Source organism: Heterodontus francisci, chromosome 10 (assembly GCF_036365525.1).
Source record: "Heterodontus francisci isolate sHetFra1 chromosome 10, sHetFra1.hap1, whole genome shotgun sequence".
NCBI lineage: Eukaryota > Metazoa > Chordata > Chondrichthyes > Heterodontiformes > Heterodontidae > Heterodontus > Heterodontus francisci.
The window spans coordinates 112,512,993-112,530,824 of record NC_090380.1 but is presented as its reverse complement, the minus strand read 5'-3'; the positions used below and the strand labels follow the sequence as shown (position 1 = coordinate 112,530,824).

Here is a 17,832-nt window from a genome sequence, read left to right as displayed (position 1 = left end):
TTCACCTAAAAATTATTTTGTTTTCCAATCAATTTTGTTCCTTTTCTGTTTTTAACTTGGTAACTTCTTCCCCCTCAATCTGCATCATTCTCCGTACACACACTGTCTCTCAATCTGCATCATTCTCCGTACACACGCTGTCTCCTCCTCCCTCTTCTCCGCTACTGCTCCCGGCTCTGCTGTGTGTCAGGTGCCTATGTACCAAGATGAGGAAGGTCCCACCAAGTTATCTTCACAAAATCCTGACCACTCAACTCCCAAAACAAACCCCCCCCCCCCCCCCCCACCCCCGGCATCAAATGGTCTGGTTTCAATAAAATGGAGGTTCAGCCAGTCCTCTCGGATAGGTTAACCCTCACCCCCCTCCTGTCCACCCACCCCGGGTCTCAACACACTAACACACAAGTTCTCCCCTCATCTTAAGGCACAGACCTTTGCTTGGGATTACCTCTGCAATGACTGTCCATCCAGTGTCTCTCCATAGTGGCCAGTGTGACCTAGGCAGTGAGCATTGGTAGGCTATTCAACTATTGGAGGCAGATCACTGCTTTTTCTTATTCTTTCATGGAATGTGGGTGTCACTGGCAAGGCCAGCATTTGTTGCCCATCCCTAATTGCCCTTGACAACGAGGCCATTTCAGAGGGCAGTTAAGAGTTAACCATGTGGCTGTGGCTCTGGAGTCACAAGTAGGCCAGACCAGGTAAGGACAGCAGATTCCCTTCCCTAAAGGACATGAGTGAACCAGATGGGTTTTTACTTCAATCGATGATAGTTTCATGGCACCTTTACTGAGACTAGCTTTCAATTCCAGATTTTAGTTAATTAATTGAATTTAAATTCCACCAACTACCATGGTGGGATTTGAACCCATGTCCCCACAGCACTAACCTGTGCCTCTGGATTACTAGCTCAGTAACATTACCACTATGCCATCATGTCCGCTGAGCTCAATCTTTGCCATACTGCCACCCACCCTCTCAAGCATGCACATTGGCATGCGCACACACTAGCCAGTCGGTGATGCTGGCTAATGGTTAAGACAAGAAATCCTGGTTGATTTTCCCTGCCTGGGGTCAGTCATGTCAGCTGTGGCTCCCTGGGCAGCACCCTTGCCTCTGAATCCAGAAGGTCATGGGTTAAAGCCGCACACTCAAGACTGAGCATATAAATCCAGACTGGCACTCCCAGTGCAGTGCTGAGGGAATGCTGCATTGCTGATGAGACATTAAACCAAGACCCATGCTGCCCTCTCAGGAAGATCTCATGGCACTATTTTGAAGAAGAGCCGGGGAGTTCACTCCGGTGTCCTGGCCAATATTTATACCTCAACCTACATCGCTAAAACCGAATATCTGGTTATTTATCACATTGCTGTTTGGAATCTTCCAGAGCACAAATTGAAATTGGCTGCCACGTTTTCAACATTCCAACAGTGACCTCATCTCAAAAGTACTTCATTGGCTGTAACGTTCTTTGGGACATGCTGAGGTTGTGAAAGGCTCTATAGAACTGCAAGAGTTTCCTTATTTTTCATGACATTTTGTTTATTAGTTTAGATTATGATTTGTGTGAGGGAAAGGGTTTGGTTGTGCCCGGTAAACCATTCCATTTGCTTTTCAAATCAGCAGGAGAACCATCAGGTCGTGGGGAACAGCCGTGAACAAAGTCTCCCGCCAGCTCTACGCGCTCTTCCAACCTTCACCTCTCCTCCGCATGCCAGTCATTCTCAGGCATGACCCCACCCCCTGCCCCCACCATCCAACTTGCCTAGACACAGGGGCAAATAGATCCCTGCACGCCAATCCCAATAGCATCTCTGGCGGGAGGCTTTCATAGTGGCGAATAAGAAGCAGAGGTGGTTGGGAGAACTGAGGCCAATTGGAGCCCAGGCTGAGATCAGTAGGCTTGGAGTGGACCAGAGACCAGACCCGGAGCCTGTGGCCCGCGAGGGGCTCAGTACCACAGGAAGGAGTGCATGTGCCAATCAGACGCTCTTGAGGGACAAGAACACAGATGGACTAGTTTATGGGAGGAAGGTATTTTTAGTCAAACTCCTTTCCTCACCCCACAGAAATATTCCTTTGGAATCACTGTCTAGACCAATCACCAAAAATGCCACCTTTTGTTTTATTCATTGAATTATTTTTCTTGTTTGCATTTTGTCTGCCACATAAACAATAATGATGGCTTGGTACACCATGCACAGACTTCACAGAGGGTATCTGAAGTAATTATATCTTCGGCTGATAACATTTTAGCATACTAACCAGTATCAAACAGATTGCCTCTTCCCCCAATCTAGCTCTCTCTCACCCATCTCTCTCACTGTCTGTCTCTTCATCATTATAATAGATCAAAGGAATTCTTTCCCATTAATGGCCACAAGTACTGACAGGAGTCAGTGATCATACACCGTGCTCAGCTTCTCAAAACAGGATTAGAATGAGCAGCTCTTGGGGAACAGACGTGAACAAAGTCTCCCGTCACGCCTGCGTGCACTTCCTACTTTCACATCGCCCTTCGCATACCAATTAGTCTCAGGCTTGACCTGCGCACCACCCCCCAACCCACCGCCCCAGACATGGGGGTCAACAGACCCTCTCTTCGCCAATCATAATAGTGCTCTACAACCGATTGCTGCTGGGGGAGGCAGGAGAGGGTGAAAGGAAGGGCTGGCGTGGGCCCCCTAATACCCCAGCCTTTAAAAATTCATTCTCAGGATGTGAGCATCACTGGAAAGGCCCTAGAGACCCTTAGAGAAGCTGGTGGTGAGCTGTCTTCTTGAACCATTGTAGACATGGTACACAGTGCTGTTGGGGAGGGAGTTCCAGGGTTTTGACTCGGGGATGGTGAAGGAATGGCCGATATATGTCCAAGTCAGGATGACGTGTGTGACCTGGAGAGTCAGCAGCCCAGCTAGGATAGGGACCTATAACCAGGACTCACACCAACTTTGAATCAGTTATAAAAACACTAAATTATTTTAAAATCTGTTTCCTTAATTATTAGTGAAAATAGAAAGCAATGGTTGTGGACCTAAGCACAACTGCTCTTTCAAAGAGCCAGTACAGACACAACAGGCCAAATGGCCTACTTCTATGCTGTAAGTCCCCATTATTCTGTGATTCTAAGGTTTGAAAGTTAGTGAGAGGCTAATATTGTGGAACTTTTCCAAATTGTTCTTGGTTTGAAGCACAGTCTAGTTCAGGAATCTGACATCTGACCATCCAGAATATTTATTTTTTTCAGTCAATTGATTGGTTCTCTCTTTTTTTTATATGTAATGTCTTCAAAGTGAGGGACTTTGGGTGAGGGAATGGAACAATTTGCATCATTAAACGTTCCCAGAGCTGGTTCAATACAGAGTAAAGCTCCCTCTACACTGTCCCCATCAAACACTCCTGGGACAGGTACAGCAAAAAAAAACAGGTTAGATACAGAATAAAGCTCAGGTAAGGGAGGGGCAAACACCAGGCTAACCGCACACCATTTTCTGTTGCAGTAATATTGGATGCTCAAATCGAATTTATCAACTATCATGCCACGTGACTGCAACCAAAGCTGTGCCAAATAACAATAACAATATCTATAGCAACCTTTAACATAGTAAAGTGTCCCACTGCAATTCACAGGAGCATTACCAAACAAAAGATGACACCAAGCCACATAAGGGGATATTAGGACAGGTGACCAAACGTTTGCTCAAAGAGGTATGTTTTAAGGAGGGCCTTAATGGACATGAGACAGGTAGAGGAGGAAATTGGGGATGCCCAAGAGGCTAGAAATGGAGGAGTACAGAGATGTCCGACGGTTGCAGGGCTGGAGAAGGTGACAGAGATAGGGAAGGGCGAGGCCATGAGGGAATCTGAAAACAACAATGAGAATTTTAAAAACGAGGCCTTGCCAGACCAGGTATCAATGTAGGTTAGGGAGCACAGCGGGTGATAGGTGGCTTTATTTTTCAATCAGGGTGATTCCCCTCTAAATCAATCCGTAACTTATATCTCATCTCATTCTTGTACGAGCATTCGTGGTAATTTAATCGCCCAGTCGCACCGAGCAGACCAGGGGAAGAGGAAAAAAGAAGCATTAGATGCCAGACAAATGAATTAAAGGAGGAAAATGGCTAATAGACTTTCCAATCGGAATGCCCACCACGATCCCACCCTATGGCTAATAGACTTTCCAATCGGAATGCCCACCACGATCCCACCCTATTGGTGCTCATTGGAATGCGGAGCCACCCTGCACCAAGCACCTCAAAGCTCCATAAAGGATCAGACGTATTCTGGGCAAGCATGCACCAGGGAGAAAGAAACCTTTGAAAGAACAAAAGACTCAGGTAGATTAATGGGTTGAGGATACAGTCACATGCTCCATTTTTTTTAATTCACGTATCTCGTACGTTTTGTAAAATAAAATTCATCTTTTTGCCTTAAGAGGAATTTCTAACTTGATTTACCCCTGGGTATAAGAAATTCCAATTTCTGTCTCCCACCCTCCATCAGTCCTTCATTCGCATCCAAAGAAACGAATCGTACAAATGAAATTATTTCAAAGCTGAACTTTTATTTACCATTCTTTGCAATTCGAGAAGGATATCCACATTTAAATCGTCGAACGAGAAACAGAGCCCTTTCGACGCGAGGAAAGGGGGAGCGAGAAAGAAAAGGAGAAGGAAAGGGAAGAGCAGGCGATGAATACAAAGCGGGAGAGATATTAGCAATTTTATCAAGTCATCGCTGGTAGGCAGACCAGACTGAACCAGACGAATTCATTAACTGCTGTCTGAAGCTATCAACCAAGTCCTCACTGCAGTGATAGTGAGGTATCACAGGGGCAGTAACACGCACTGCTTTATATATTCGATGGAATAAAAAAAATCACAGCTCTGCTTTTTTTAATCATTATGTCACCCTGAGCCATTGTCAATGAGATATTGTCTCTTTTTAATTTTTAAATACAGGTATTCCTCCCTTTGATTTTTCTCTCGCTGCTTGGGTTGTGTAGGGGTTTTTTTTATATTGGATTTGGAGTTAACCCATCCACTGCCTGTACGAACTCCAGTTTTCAAGAAATGCCACATTCAACACCCTTTAGGGGGGAGGGTGACCATTGTTATCACTATGATGTCAGGGATGGGCATTTGATGTTTTGCTGCAACCCTGTTATGCAAATTGGGTCAGAGGGTTTGGGTGGACAAACAAAAAAAGGTTTCACCAAAGATCTTTCCTTCGAGGATGTTACCTTTTTAAACCTGGAGTTGATCCTCTGTTCCACTTTTCGACATCCTCCCTCCTCTCCTGAGAATGTTCATTCATTCTGACCTACAGCCATGGCACAGTGGGAAACACGCTTGTCTCCTGAGTCAAGGTGTTGTGGGTTTAAGCCCCACTCCAGAGACTCAGGCAAAAAATCTAAACTGACACTCCCAGCGTAGTAGCGACAGAGCACTGGACTTTTGGAGGTGCCTTCTATGGGGTGAGATGTTAAATCAAGACCCCGACCACTCTCTCAAGTTGGCGTAAAAGATCCCATAGCATTATTTCAAAGACTAGCAAGAAAGTACGAACATACGAATTAGGAATAGGAGTAGACCATTCCGCCCCTCGAGCCTGCTCCGCCATTTGATAAGATCATGGCTGATCTGAATGTGACCTCAACTCCACTTTCCTGTCTCCCCCCATAACCCTTGACTTTCTTGTCTATCAAGAATCTGTCTAACTCAGCCTTGAACATATTCAATGACCCTGCCTCCACTGCTGTGTGGGGAAGAGAATTCCACAGACTAACGACCCTCTGAGAGAAAAATTTCCCCTCATCTCCATCTTAAATGGGAGACCCCTTATTTTTAAACTGTCTCCCCTAGATCTAGTCTCTCCCACTTGGAGAAACATCCTTTCCGCATTCAACCTGTCTAGTCCCCTCAGGATCTTACATATTTCAATTAGATCACCTCTCATTCTTCTAAACTCCAATGGATACAGACCCAACCAGTCCAACCTTACTTCATAAGATAACCCCTTCATCCCAGGAATCAGTCGAGTGAACCTTCTCTGAACTGCTTCTAATGCAGTTATATCCTTTCTCAGGTAAGGAGACCAAAACTGTAAACGGTACTCCAGATGTGGTCTCACCAGTGTCCTGTATAACTGTAGCAAAATTTCCTTACATTTATATTTTATTCCCCTTGCAATAAATGACAACATTCCATTTGTCTTCCTAATCACTTGCTGTAGCTTCATACCAACTTTTTGTGATTCATGTACCAGGACACCCAGGTCCTTCTATACTGCAGAGTTCTTCAGTCTCTCTCCATTTAAATAACATTCTGCCCTTCTATTCTTCCTGCCAGATTGGACAAGTTCACATTTTTCCACATGTTACTCCATCTGCCAAATACTTGCCCACTCACTTAACCTATTAATATCCCTTTGTAGACTCTTTATGTCCTCTTGATAACTTTCCTTCCTATCTATCTTTGTGTCATCTGCAAATTTAGCTACCATACATTCGGTCCCTTCATCCAAGTCATTGATATAGATTGTAAATAGTTGGGCCCCAGCAATGGTTGCTGTGGCACTCCACTAGTCACATCCTGCCAACCTGAAAATGACCCATTTATCCCTACTCCGTGCTTCCTGTTAGCTAACCAATCTTCTATCCATGCTAATATGTTACCCCCTACACCATGAGCTCTTATTTTGTGTAGTAACCTTTGATGTGGCACCTTATCGAATGCGTTTTGGAAATCCAAGTATACCACAGCTACAGGTTCCCCTTTATCCATGTTGCTTGTTACTTCCTCAAAGAACTCTAACAAATTAGTCAAATACGATTTCCCTTTCACAAAACCATGTTGACACTAAAGGCTTGCTCAGATCTGCAAATGAGACCCGACCCGAGCCCGACAGAACCCCATCCAACCCCAAGCCCAACCCATCCACCGTCCTTCCAATTTTTCCCACGCCCGACCTGACCAACTTACCTTCCATTTTTCACTTTGTTCCTTACCTGCACAAGCTGAAAACAACTGTAACAAAACCATCTTTAAAGTTCAAAAAGTAAATTAACATTAGAGTCACTTACCTGAGGTGGTGATAGAGCGTGTCCGATCCGGTACGACCTGACCCGAGTCCGAATGCCTGACCCAGAGTGCGACCTGACCCAACCCGAACCCAACACATGTCGTCGGGTCCCATCGGGTTCGGCTCGGGTAGCAGGCCTTTAGTTGACTCTGCCTGATCGCATTATGATTTTCTCAATGTCCTGTTATAACCCCCTTAATAATGGATTCTAGCATTTTCCCTATGAAGATGTTAGACTAACTGTCCTATAGTTTTCTGCTTTCTGTCCTGGTTTTCCTGGTGTCCTGTACAATATTTATCCCTCAGTCAGCATCATTTAAACAGATTATTTGGCCATTGCTGTTTGTGGGATCTTGCTGTACACAAATTGACTGTTGCGTTTCCCTACATTACAACAGTGGCTACACATTGAAAGTTCTTCATTGGTTGTAAAGCACTTTGGGATGCCCTGAGGTCATGAAAGGTGCTACAGAAATGCAAGTACTTCCTACTTTCTTTGCAATTCCAGAGTAAGATGTACATATTTTTGTATATATTTTTAATTCATTCATGGGACGTAGGCAAGGCTGGGATAGTAAGACTAAACAGATAGCCAGTACATGTACAGTGGGCTGAATGGCTTCCTTCTGCCTGATTGTATGTCTAATCTTGTCCTCCACTTGGCCCCTTCCAACTACCACACAACAGATATTGGATCCTCGCACGATGGGGCATCGTGATCACCAACAGAACCTGCACCTTTGTGTCTCCAAATGTGCAGCATTGAAGCCTCAGCATACCTTGCCAATGTGCCGCTGTCCAGCGCCTTGTCCCTCTCTATCTCTGTAACCTCCTCCAACCCTACAACCCTCCGCAATCTCTGCGCTCCTCCAGTTCTGGCCTCTTGCACATCCTCGAATTTCACTGCTCAACCATTGGCAGCCATGCTTCCAGCTGCCTAGGCCCTAAGCTCTGGAGTTCCCTTCCTAAACCTCTCCACCTGTCTACCTTTCTCTCCTGTGTGAAGAGGCTCCTTAAAATTTGCCTCTTTGACCATCATCTGTCCTAATGTCTTCTTCTTTGGTTCACTGTCAATTATTGCCTGATTACCCCCCTGTGAAGCACCTTGGGATGTTTTACGAAACCATGAGTGGGAGGAAGTATGGAGAGCACAAGTGGTCAGAATGGAGAAGGGTGCAGTCCTGGGGAGGTTATGGGATTTTTTATTCATTCGTGGGATGTGGGTGTCGCTGGCAAGGCCAGCATTTATTGCCCATCCCTAATTGTCTTTGAGAAGATGGTGGTGAGCTGCCTTCTTGAACCACTAGCCTCTGACCTGCTCTTGCAGCCACAGCATTTATGTGGCTGGTCCAGTTAACTTTCTGATCAATGGTAACCCCCAGGATATTGATAGTGGGGGATTCAGCGATGGTAATGCCATTGAACGTCAAGGGGAGATGGTTGGATTCTGTCTTTTTTGAGATGGTCATTGTCTGGCACTTGTGTGACGCAAATGTTACTTGACATTCATCAGCCCAAGTCTGGATGTTGTCCAGGTCTTGCTGCATTTGAACACGGACTACTTCAGTATTTGAGGAGTCACGAATGGTGCTGAACATTGTGCAATCATCAGCGAACATCCCCATTTCTGACCTTATGGTGGACGGAAGGTCATTGATGAAGCAGCTTGAGGTGGTTCGGCCGAGCACATTATAGGGAGGGTCAAGGCCATGGAAGGAATGAAACAGGAGCAGGTGCTTATAGAGTTCAACAGGGACATGGGTGACTAGTTAAGTGGGACGCAGTGCAAGATTGGATACAGGCCACAGAGTTTGAGATGAGCTCAAGGTTACAGAGAGTGAACTTGCTAGGGAGGCTGAGCAGGAGTGCATCGGAAAAGTCTGCAGACAAGTGATCTAAGAGGAGAAACCCCTGCTCTGTTAGCTCCACATCACTGAGCAGTACACTTATTAATTGATGCATCCAATATTTAATATCTGTATTGACTCCCTTGTTATATTCTCTGCTCTTTAAACAATGGGGTTAGACCACCCACGGTAAAATATTTCTATAGATTCAATAATCAGAAGCTTGTTCTTACCACAGACAGGTGAAGGTGTTGAATTAACTTCACCAGATGCAAGAAGCTTTGTCAAAACTAGGGGCTGGAGCTAACTGGAACAATTCCATTGGTGGCGATGGTATTTTGGGTTCTGCTACTCCAGATCATCTCAGAAGGAAGGAACCTGTAGCAACATGTGGGAGGAGGTGGTTACAGTGACCCTATTTACTCCCCAACCCGTCACTGTGCATCCGCTCTGGAAAGATTCCATTGTAAATTAGACCAGCTTGAGCTGATATCAATACAAACTTCTCCGAGGATCTATGGCATGATAAGCAAGCCATTTTGAGCGTTAACTCCGCCTGAGAAATCGCAGGTGACAAGGACTAGCTGCCTCTCCCTCACTGTTCAGCATCAACTTCCACTTCAAAACAGCCACTGGGTTGTGCCCAAGACTGCGGCTTTAGTGTCCCCTCTGGCTCACATTAGACAGATTCAAGACCAGCTATCAGGCCACAGCCAGTGCAGCCGTTGGCCAGTGGGAGGTTCACAGAGAGAAGCATGGAAAAGAGTGACCAAGCAAGCGACAGAGACATGAAAAGGGAGAAGGAAGCAGAGAAAGAGAGCCACAGATAAAGATTGATAGAGGGAGAGACTAAGAAAGGAGAGAGAAAGAAGGGGACTGAAAAAGAAAGAAAGTAATAGAAAGCAATAGAAATTGACTAAGAAAAAGACAAAAGGATAGGGGACAGACATTAAAAGGGAGAGAGAGAGAGGGAACAGTGATACAGTGGAGGGGAGAGAGAGAAAGAAAGGAGGTTGCGAATGAGTGGGAGAGGGAAATGGAATGCAAAGGAGAGAGAGAAAGTGATAAAAGACAAGGACAAGACCATGGGAGAGAGGGACAGCAGAATGGAGAAGAAGCATGAAGTTCAGCATTGCTCAGTCAGCACTGCTGACATGTTTCAGGAATTTGGAGCTTCTTAGTAACCTCAGTGTCACCAGAATCAGTGGGAATGTTTTTGTGTGTTGGGGTGATAAGGGCAGTCACCAGGCTGCTTCGGAATGTTAACAGAGGCTGTTTTGTTTGAAATTGTGTTCGCTTGCACTTTTGAAGCATTTTTTAATTGGGTGAGAGGTTGCTCAGCTTCCTCACTGTTGGTTCAAAGTTCTGTTATAATTTGTGTTGTGATATTTCAACAAGCTTATTTAGAATGAGCAAAGTGCCCTGTCCTCTTTTTCTGTCCTTTTATTTCACTCCTCATTCAGCACATATTCCACAGAAGCCATTTGCTCCAATAGTGAGAGCCAACAGGCTGTTTGACCATAAGGGCATCACAGCCATGTTTTTACTTAAGTGCCGTGTCAGCCATGGCTCAGTGAGTAGCCCTCTTAGCTTTGAGCCTGAAGGTTGCGGGTTGTAGTCCCACTCCAGAGACTGCAGCCCATTACCTGTGTTAATGCTCCCAGTGCAGCATTGAGGAAGCCCCGCACTGTGGGAAACATTACGGATGAGATATTAAACCAAAGCCTTGTCAAAGATCCCATGGTTCTATTTTGAGTGTTAGATGGGACAGTGTAGAGGGAGCTTTAGTCTGTATGTAACCCGTGCTGTACCTGTCCTGGGAGTGTTTGATGGGACAGTGTAGAGGGAGCTTTAGTCTGTATCTAACCCGTGCTGTACCTGTCCTGGGAGTGTTTGATGGGACAGTGTAGAGGGAGCTTTACTCTGTATCTAACCTATGCTGTACCTGCCCTCGGAGTGATTTTACAGGCCTGTATAAATGGAGTCTTCACTCTGCACCTCCCCTGGGAGTTGGAAAGCAGCACTTTAAGAGCACGATTTACACGTCGACTGTCTTAAATTATCAGGACAATATTGAAGGTTAAATTTAATTGTCTGATGAAGGAACATTTCACCACCTGATGAACAGTGGTAGTGATTGTCAAGCAGCTGCAGACACGACAGTCAAATATCCAGACAGTCACCTGAGGATTATCAGTGTCTGTCAAATGAATCACAGGATCGACACCTTGGCATCTGCATGAACAGCCTCGCTGAATGAAAATCAATTTCATTTGCCGTATCCCACAAAGCTCAGTTTGCAGAACACTTTCCATCTCTCCTTACCCACCTCCTCGCAAAAAACAGGTATTGGCGACTGTAATGAACCACCAATTAAAAAGAGCCTTGAGACCTCGCCTTTTTTTAAAATGTAATTTTCTTTCCATTTTGCAACACTGCCGTGCTGGCTTTGCAGCGTTGCCATGGTTACTGGCCTCCAGTAATGGTTCCCAGCTGCTCACTCTCCCGAATGGTCCAGATGGAAATTAGCTTGTCAGTCAGCGAGTGGTTTAACATGGGGTGTCGCAGTTCCATGTGACGACCTGGAGTTTATTCCTAAGTCCTTTATTGTTACTGGCTCATTGGCAGACTCTCCATCTCCCCCTCACCAACCACCCCCCCACCCCCCCCACTCCGCAGCCCCATCCAAAAGAATGCAAACCCACCTCATTTGTAGATAATTAAAGTATTAATACTATCACTAATATTTTCGAATAGAAAGACCTTGCATTTACATAGCATCCTTGGGACATCGCAGAGTGCTTTACAGCCAATGCAGTACTTTTTGAAGTATAGTCACCACAGTAATATAGAAAATGCAGCAGCCAATTTGCTCACAGCAAGGTCTCACATACAGCAATGACCAGATAATCAGTTTTTAGTCATGTTGCTTGACAAATAAATATTGGCCAGGAGACTGGGGGTAAGTCCCCAGCACTTCTTCAAAACTGGTGTCATGGGATCTTTTACTTCCACCTGAGAAGGCAGACTGATTCTCAGTCGAACGTCCCATCTGGAAAATGGCACCACCGACAGTGCAGCACTCCCTCTGTGCTGCACTGCGTGTGTCAGCCTAGTTTTGGTCAAGTCTCCGGAATGGGATTTGAACCCACAACCTTCTGACTCAGAGGTGAGAGTGTTACCAACTGAGCCAAAGTGATTGAAGCTAATTCGGCATCAGGACACGATTAAAGATCCCATGGCACTATTTCGAAAAAGAGCAGAAGAGGTCTCCCCAGTGTCTTGGTCAATATTTATCGCTCAACCAACATCACTAAAAACAGATTTGTGTTTGTGGGATCTTGCTGTTTGTGAATTGGCTGCCCCATTTCCTACATTACAACAGTGACTACTCTTCAAAAGGACTTCATTGGCTGTAAAGTACTTTGAGGCATCCAGAGGTCATGAAAGGCACTATATAAATGCAAGTCTTTCTTTTCTTTAGTGAACATCCCCCTGGATGACTTGCTCAAATGCAGTACTGAGCAATACAGGAAGTCCCAGGTCCAGTGGCGCAGTGGTTAGCACCGCAGCCTCACAGCTCCAGCGACCTGGGTTCAATTCTGGGTTCTGCCTGTGTGGAGTTTGCAAGTTCTCCCTGTGTCTGCGTGGGTTTCCTCCGGGTGCTCCTGTTTCCTCCCACATGCCAAAGACTTGCAGGTTGATAGGTAAATTGGCCATTTAGCAATTGCCCCTAGTATAGGTAGGTGGTAGGGGAAATATAGGGACAGGTGGGGATGTGGTACGAATATGGAATTAGTGTAGGATTAGTATAAATGGGTGGTTGATGGTCAGCACAGACTCGGTGGGCCGAAGGGCCTGTTTCAGTGCTGTATCTCTAAACTAAACTAATCCATGACCTGCAGTTTTTTAGCTAATCTCAGCTGGAACAGCATTTGGCACACGTCAATTGGCATCCGTACCTGTAGCACAGACAAAGTTGCAACTCAGGGTATGATAGTGAGTGAACAGTAGGCCGAGGGGGTCAAGGGGAGGGGGCAGGATAGGGAAGAGAGGCAGTTTGTGAGCAAAAGCACGATCAAAAAGGAAAGTTCTGATAGGAGGTTTCAGAAGGTAGGGTGGGAGCTGCCAGTTATCTTAAATTAATGTCCTCTGGTTACCAACCCTCCTTCCCCTGGAAACAGTTTTTCCTGATTTAATGTAGGATTAGTATAAATGGGTGGTCAATGGTTGGCACAGACTCGGTGGGCCGAAGGGCCTGTTTCAGTGCTGTATCATTCTGTGACTCAAGAGGGCAGGATTAGAGCAGCACAGAGATCTCAGAGGGTTGTGGGGCTGGAGGAAATTACCAAGATCGGGAGAAGTGAGACCATGGAGGATTTGAAAACAAAGATGAGAAGTTTAAAATCAAAACATTGCTTTACTGGGAGCCAATGTAGATTAATAAGAACAGGGGCAATAGGGGAACAGGACTTGGTGTGAGTTAAGACACAGGCAGTGGAGTTTTAGATAACCTCAAGTTTACAGAGACTAGAATGTGGGAGACTAGCCAGGAGTGTATTGGAATAATCAAGTCTAGAGGTAACAAAGGCATGAATGAGGGTTTCAGCAGCAGATGAGCTGAGACAGGGGCCAAGCTGGGCAATGTTACGGAGGTGGGAATAGGTGGTCTTAGTGATGGTGTGTACATGTGGTTGAAAACTCATCTTTGGGTCAAATATGACACCAAGGTTGCAAACAGACGAGCTTAATCTCAGACTGTTGCCAGGGAGAGGGATGGAGTCGGGAGCTAGGGAATGGAGTTTGGAGCAGGGACCGAATACGATGGCTTCAGTCTTCCCAATATTTAATTGGAGGAGATTTCTGCTCATCCAGTACTGGATGTCGGATAAATAGTCTGATAATTTAGAGACAGTGGAGGAGTCGAGAGAGGTGGTGGTGAGGTAGAGCTGGGTATCGTTAGTGTACATGTGAAAACTAACACCGCACAAACAAATATCCTGCTGACAATCACAGTCTGGAGAGTGAAGACTGTCCCGTCCACAATATGCCATATTGGTTCCGGTACCTGGACGGCAGCAAGAGTCAGTGCCTTAGTGGGAGGAGGGGGGAATATTGGGCTGTGGGGGCAATGACGCGGGTGATGGGGCAGGAATGGAAATCGACGGGAGTGAATATCTCATATATTCCAATAACTATTCTTCTCTTCTGATGCTTATCTTCAGTTATTGTAATTTATTATATGATTAAAAGGAATATAAAATCTGATCACATGTTGCTGATAAACAGTGTGATAGGTTTGTTAATCCATTGTTTGCACTCTTCACTGCAGTATCTATGTCCTGTCTGTTTGATCCAACTTATCAGTCGCTATTAGTTTAGCTTTGTCTATGTTGTTAGAATTAACAGGTTCTAATTTTTCTTCTCACTTAGAAACAACACTTTTTTTTGAAGTGCCTCTGTGTCTCCAGTAATTGGAATTTCTGACTACTAGCACCTCTGGAGATCTGCACTGTGAGAGAAAGAGAGGGAGAAAGAGAGAGACCTTGCCTGGATGAGGCTGTTGCCCTTGTTAAATTTTAATGTTACATCAGAGGATGAGCAACAATCCGTCCAGTATCTGAGAGGCAGAGGTGGAGCAAGGGTAAAGGGTTCAAACCTCCCACCCCCACCCGTCTTCCCCACCCAACACCACCATCTCCCATCCCCATCCCTTTGTACTGTGTCACCCCCATCTCCACCCACCCACCTCCCTCCTCCTACTCCCAAATTTTCAGGAGACAGAAAGAAGGGATACTGTTGAACCTAAAACCAGACGAGCCATCAGGTAAGTCGGAAAACAAAACGTATTAAGCAGCTTGCAATATTACGGGTAAGATTCTGGATTTTTCTCCCGGTTACATGAATGTCGAGTATATCCGTACAAGGTAATTCCTTTTCCCTTTATTCCTCCCCCTGAAGGTAGGGGCAGTTTCTAGTTGAGGCAATCCCATGATAACTCATCCAACTGACCGGCCATTCATGTGCAAGATCAGAGGGCCTTCGACAGGGGTTTGGTTTTTCATCTTTTTCTATGCTCTTTTCTGTTGCTTGTGTTATTTTTATTTTATTCTGTTTTGCCAATTGCCTCCCCTCCTCTCTAGAACACGCTGACTTGGAATCATAGAATAATACAGCACAGAAGTGTGCCATTCGGTCCATCGTAGCTGAACCAGCCCTTTTAAAGAGCTATCCGATTAGTCCCACTCCTCTGCTCTTTCCCCATAGCCTGATAAATTTTTCCTTATCAAGTACTTATCCAATTCCCTTTTGAAAGTTGCTATTGAGTCCAGTTCCTTCACCCTTTCAGGCAGTGCTTTCCGGATGAATCATTTCATCTGTACATTCATATTTCACCACCCTTTTTTTAAGTCAAATACAATTTCTTTAACATGTTTAGTCATTTTGTTATTTCTACAAACATCTGTCATTTCGTCCCCCAGTTTGAAATTGAAATTTATTTGAACTGCTTTCCTCACCTGAGGTGGAGGGTGAATAAGAGGGTATGTATGAATTTCTCCTATTGGTTCAGCCAATGTTACTTTTGATTCTTTAGGACAGCATGCACCCCCAGGGGAAGGGATGACCTGCTTCTTGGTTTTGCCTTGGGGGAGGGCGAAGGCGAGGGTGGAGGGGGGGGGAGAATGACAGCCCTTTGGTCTTGACCCTACCTCTGCCTTAGCAGCAGGATGGCTGTGTTCTGGAGCCGTCCTTGTTTCCATTGTCCATGAAGAGGGAGAGTCACCCAACACAAGGCCTTATCACTCCGTGAATCAATGGGCTGGATTTTATAAACTCTACGCTTCAAAAGGGCCGCACACCAAAGAGCCATCGTGATCTCAGGCGTAGCGGCTCATTCAAATAGCCAAGTCAGGCTGTACCCTCCACCTGCCCCGATGATGTGGAGCTGGAGGGCTGTCTATCCCCGGCAATGGCGTCAATCTCCTGTGCGCAGGTGCTGACGCCATTTTTGAAGGGCAGTCAGCCCTACCAGCTTACTTAAATATTTAAAGAAATATTCAATAAAATTACCTAAATACATTTCTTTTGCTCCTCTCCTACCCCTCCAACAACAATTAAATTAACTATTTGCCCTTCCCCCCCACGAAACACTTACCTTTAACATCTGACCTTCCCTCCCCAAACTGCACAAAGTTTAAAGTACAACTCTTTTCACCAACCCCTACACCCATGATGTTTATTTGACCCCTTCCCCCACCCCCTCACCACACTGATAAACTTACCCCCTCCCCCCTTCCCACCAGTGCTGCGCCTCATTTCCCCGGACAGGGATCTGAAGGCACGGGAGTGCCGGCTGCTGGGCCAAAGATCACAGCCGGACATCAAGATGAAGGATAAGTACATGTAAATGTAATAATTTTATTCATTTGCATTTGCTGTTTGTGGTCCCGTCACCGCCCTGGGAGGCTGGGACTGCCACTGTGCCTCACTGCCGCCGGGAGGATCGGGCTGGGCCCTGCCAGGCCCTGGCGGGCCTCATCAGGGGCCATCTTCAGGCCCCCCCACACACCCCCTCCCCCCGCCACGGATCCCAACATCGAGGGGCTCCTTAAAATCCAGTTCAATGTGTCGGAGCACCGACGTATGGTGTCAGCATGCTGCCCAGTTTCCTGCCTGCCAACACCACGTTCAAGTGGGCACTCTACACATGTGAGCTTTGACAGTATATGTTGGCGAACTATTTGACTGTAGGGGAATCACAGCTGCGGCTGCCTCTATCCTAATCCAAATGTGCACTTTCCAATCAGTTCCATCAGATATTCTGATAGATTCTTCCCCTCCCTCACCCAAAGCTGCATGTGTTAAGTGTAACACTCGTACCATCACCACAATTGAGATTGGCTAATGCAGCACAGAAGGGGATCTTACTGGTGACACTCCTGGTCTGCATTGTTCAGCGAGTCACATTTAGACATGGGTGGTGTGTCTGTACAATGGCAGATAATGAGGAGTAGTTGGGCCCATTGGATGTTTTTTTTTACTATGATCACTTTGAATTGATTACATTTCCCAATGTTTCCTCCTTCATTGCATTTGTTGACCGTTCGTCCTCGTCTTGACGCTGATGCTGTGCTGTTGTAAATATATATTTCAAGTGAATGTAAAAGAAATTTATTCCAAATAAAGTTTTTCTCAATGTCAATATCTTCCCTGTCTTTTGAATGCTAGGACCTGATGAGTAGCTATCAGTTATTTCTCTATGTTTGTGTCACCTTATAGGCAAGGCGCAGCATGTAACAAGTAAGAGAGGGATGTGGATATTATAAAGCAGCTGTTTTGCATTCACTCCATCACCAGAAGTTTGGATTGATATGGCGCCTTTACCATTGTAAGATCCCAAAGCAGTTCACAGGAGCATTATCAGACACAGATTGGCAAATAACTACATAATTTATTCGGACTGGTGGCAAAAGCTTGGTCGAAGAGTTAGGTTTTGAATGAACGTCTTAAATGAGGCGACGGGGTAGACAAGCGGAGAGGCTTCGGGAGGGAATTTCAGAGCTTAGGGACTAGGGAGCTGTTAACGTAATATCCATAATGTGGGAGATGGGCATCTTACTCTCTTAAAGACAGTGGAATGCAATTTTGGATCAGCTGGCAACCCTCCAATGCCAAGTCCAAGTAGCGCCAATCTTTTCTGAGCCTTCACTGTGAATGAGCGCAGGCTATTTGACCTTGGGGACCATTACCATCCAACCCAATACAGTGCCCATCCCGACACCCATAAATGAGTGTTTTCTATCAGGAGCTCTGGGCAAGTGAATGCTACTGAGCCAAGAAGAATACCAGGTTCAATTCCTTGGCCTACACTGAGCCCAGCTCGTTTGTTGACACA

General features: G+C 45.7%; 1 long non-coding RNA gene across 1 annotated transcript in view; it reads left to right on the top strand.

The window, feature by feature from the left end:
* LOC137374271 (uncharacterized) overlaps window positions 1-15,524 on the top strand; it is a 99,956-nt gene extending 84,432 nt beyond the window's left edge. The window contains exon 4 of the long non-coding RNA XR_010975776.1: window positions 14,370-15,524. This is a non-coding gene — a long non-coding RNA (uncharacterized lncRNA). The remainder of the gene's footprint in view (window positions 1-14,369) is intronic.
* The last annotated feature ends 2,308 nt before the right edge of the window (window positions 15,525-17,832 follow it).